General features: G+C 43.5%; 1 protein-coding gene across 3 annotated transcripts in view; it reads right to left on the reverse strand.

Annotated features, from left to right (window-relative positions):
- Nucleotides 1–2889, reverse strand: part of Fbxo16 (F-box protein 16) — a 52451-nt gene extending 49562 nt beyond the window's left edge. Inside the window, exon 1 of one of the 3 annotated variants that reach the window (XR_001234024.1) lies at nt 2684–2889. The gene's annotated coding sequence lies outside the window, so the exon portion shown is untranslated. The remainder of the gene's footprint in view (nt 1–2683) is intronic. The other 2 variants (XM_005373773.2, XM_005373775.2) reach the window with 2 other exon arrangements.

Here is a 2889-nt window from a genome sequence, read left to right on the forward strand (position 1 = left end):
GATGATGGAAAGAAGAAGAAGATTAAAAAAGATACCAGCCTGAACTGCATAGTGAGACCTTGCATCAAAAAAAAAAAAAAAAAAAAAAAAAAAGAATGACCCTACAGCAGCAGACCCTGGAGAAGTTTTTTAGATCACTGTTTTTCACCTCAGATGGGATTTTTCCCAAATACTACATCTGAATCTCAGAGGCCCTCACCTGACATATGTTTTCTCTCAGACTCAAGCTATGGCTGTAGATGGAGCCAATGTTTTTACACTCCCATGGGTAGCATTAGTCAATGCCTCCCCACTGTCACCTGCTGCCACCACAGCATGGAGCAAAGGGGGCTCAGGTGAGCCCTGGGGTTCTTCTCAGCTCCTAATGGCTAACTGTCCAAGTCATGTGTTTTTAGTTTGGTTACACAAGGCCTAAGAGACGACTACAGAACAGGATTAGTTGGCAACCACTGACAAAAGTACATTCAAGCAGTATGGCTACTGAGTCTAAATCTGTTAGACTCCAATTAAAATTATATATTTCTTTTTGTTATTGTTATTTAGTTATGTTCTACATTTCTTCTTTTTAAGGCATGTGCTTATAATTTTTAAGAGTCATAAAGCCCTTTGAGAATAAAATGAAAGCTATGAGTCCCCTGCCTAGAAAATTGCTCACGAACATAATATTTTGTTTACTCCAGGTTAAAAACTCCTGCTATAAGCAGAGAAACTCTCTACCCTCCGTTTGGGTTGGAAATGATCTGATTTATTCTAGGCACTATATCCGAATGAGGATGAAATATGTAGGTTTTTTTCAGTGACACCTCAAGGGTCTACCTTGGATGTTTTCTTTCTCCTGGTTCCTCAGAGCTAGAAATTGCTTGGATTAGGCCTCTGCAATGCAGCTAGAGGAGGATGTGGTTTCCCAAAGGTAAACCTGGCCAAAGGCAGTGCTCTTGACAACAGAGCATGTTGTCACCTGCAATAGCATGTGTGTGTGTGTGTGTGTGGGGGGGTTACCTTGTCTTTTGTTATTATCTGCATGTGTGTGTGTGTGTGTGTGTATGTGTGTTTGCGTGTGTATGTGATGTGGGATTGAACTTGGGGCCTTCACATTGAGCTATATCTCTACTACACATCCCCCCTTTTTGAGACAGGGTCTTGCTAAATTGCCTAGACTGAGATCAAATTTGAGATTCTCCTGCCTCAGCCTCCCAGGGTTGTGGAACTACAGGTGTGCACCACCATGGCCAGCTTGTTATCCTTTCAAATTTGTTCCTCTTCCTTTCACCCCAGATGTTGGGTAGTGTGCATACCTGCATACACACACATGTTCACTGTGTAGACCACCGGTATGTTACATGACATGCACAAAAATTAATTGCCCCACTCTGTCAACAGACAAAGAAAAGTGTCTTATGCCTCCACAGATAGGTCTCACTGTTGCTTTCTTGTGACCTCCTATAATGACTGCCCTTGAATATTTCTTGGGATAAAGTGTAGAAAGAGGGCCCAGGGCTCTTGACCCCAGTGTAAGGTTCTAGTTTCATGTTCAACAGCCAGGGTCTGTCCTCTGTGGTCACATACTTCCTGTCTGGTCTTCTAAGCCATACTTCATGCCATCACTTTTCATTTATTTGTTAGTTGTTTTGGTGGCACTGGGGATTGAAGCCTTCTCACTAAGCTACATCCTCAACCATTTGTTTGTTTGTTTAGTGAGAGGGTCTCACTAAGTTTCTAAATTGCCCAGGCTGGGTTGGAGCCTATGCTCTTCCTGCCTCAGCCTCCCAGAGTGCTAGGAGTGCTCCACCTTGCCCAACTATACATTAACCGTCATCCAGCAACTTTACTAAGGATCTACGAGGCATGAGCTAGGGGCACAAAGATGCAATATCCAATCACTTTCATGGGGAAGCACATTCATCAGCGAGGAGTATGTTTCGAAAGGCCAGTTGATCATGTCACCTTTCAACTTAGAAACTTTCAGGCTTGCTAATGGTGACAAACTCCAGACTCCTCAGCAAAGAAGTCAGGGTACACTAGGACCGTACCTCAACCTCCTCTAGCATCATCCCTTCCCTCTTCGTGCTCTGTCCAGACACTCTGAACACTTTACCACTGAGAACATGACCCCAAACCTTGATGCTTCTTTGCATATGTGGTTTTTCTGACCCTGGTCATCTGAATCCTAATCACAATAGTACATAACAGATGCTCAATAAATATTTATTAAATCAATGAAGAGAATGAATATAGTAGGGGAGGGGATAGCAGCATAAGGATTAAAACTAGTGGAGTTGTACAGCAGAACTCAGAACATTAGGATCTGGGAACTGGGGTAATACTCATGATTACCAGATTTTTATTTGGAGTTTATCGATCAGAATAGGATTGAGTTTCTCTGCTGACACATAATTCCTCCACCATACATGAATATCATTAGAGGAGGGAATCTCAGGAAAGAAGATATAGGTAGATTTACATATGAACGCATCTTATAGTCAACCAGTTAAAATCAAGGCAAGAACTATAATGCGTTGCAAAGTGCTAGTGCTCAATAGGGATGTGATTGTTAGGTGTTGATTTTACAAGCTTGAAGCATTTGGCAATGGAACAGTTATCCCCGAATACTGACGCGAGTTGAGGGCGGCCCGAGAGCTCTCCAAGACATCTCCATCTTTTTCATGCATGGGGCTGCTCTCACCTCTTGTAGCACGGTTCCTTCTTCAAGTCTCAAGCGCCGCGGGTTGCCATAGCTGCACAGGTCAGCTTTTTCTTTGCCTCGTTCCAGCCCCCACCTCCCAGTTTCCAGTAGTCCAATCACCATCTAGAAATCCTGTTGCTGGCATCCGGGGTCTCTTAGGCAACAATGTGTGGTCTCTTGATTGGCCAGGGCATCTAAGAGGGCTG

This window comes from Chinchilla lanigera, unplaced genomic scaffold (assembly GCF_000276665.1).
Source record: "Chinchilla lanigera isolate Chin_1 unplaced genomic scaffold, ChiLan1.0 scaffold00002, whole genome shotgun sequence".
NCBI classification, from domain to species: domain Eukaryota; kingdom Metazoa; phylum Chordata; class Mammalia; order Rodentia; family Chinchillidae; genus Chinchilla; species Chinchilla lanigera.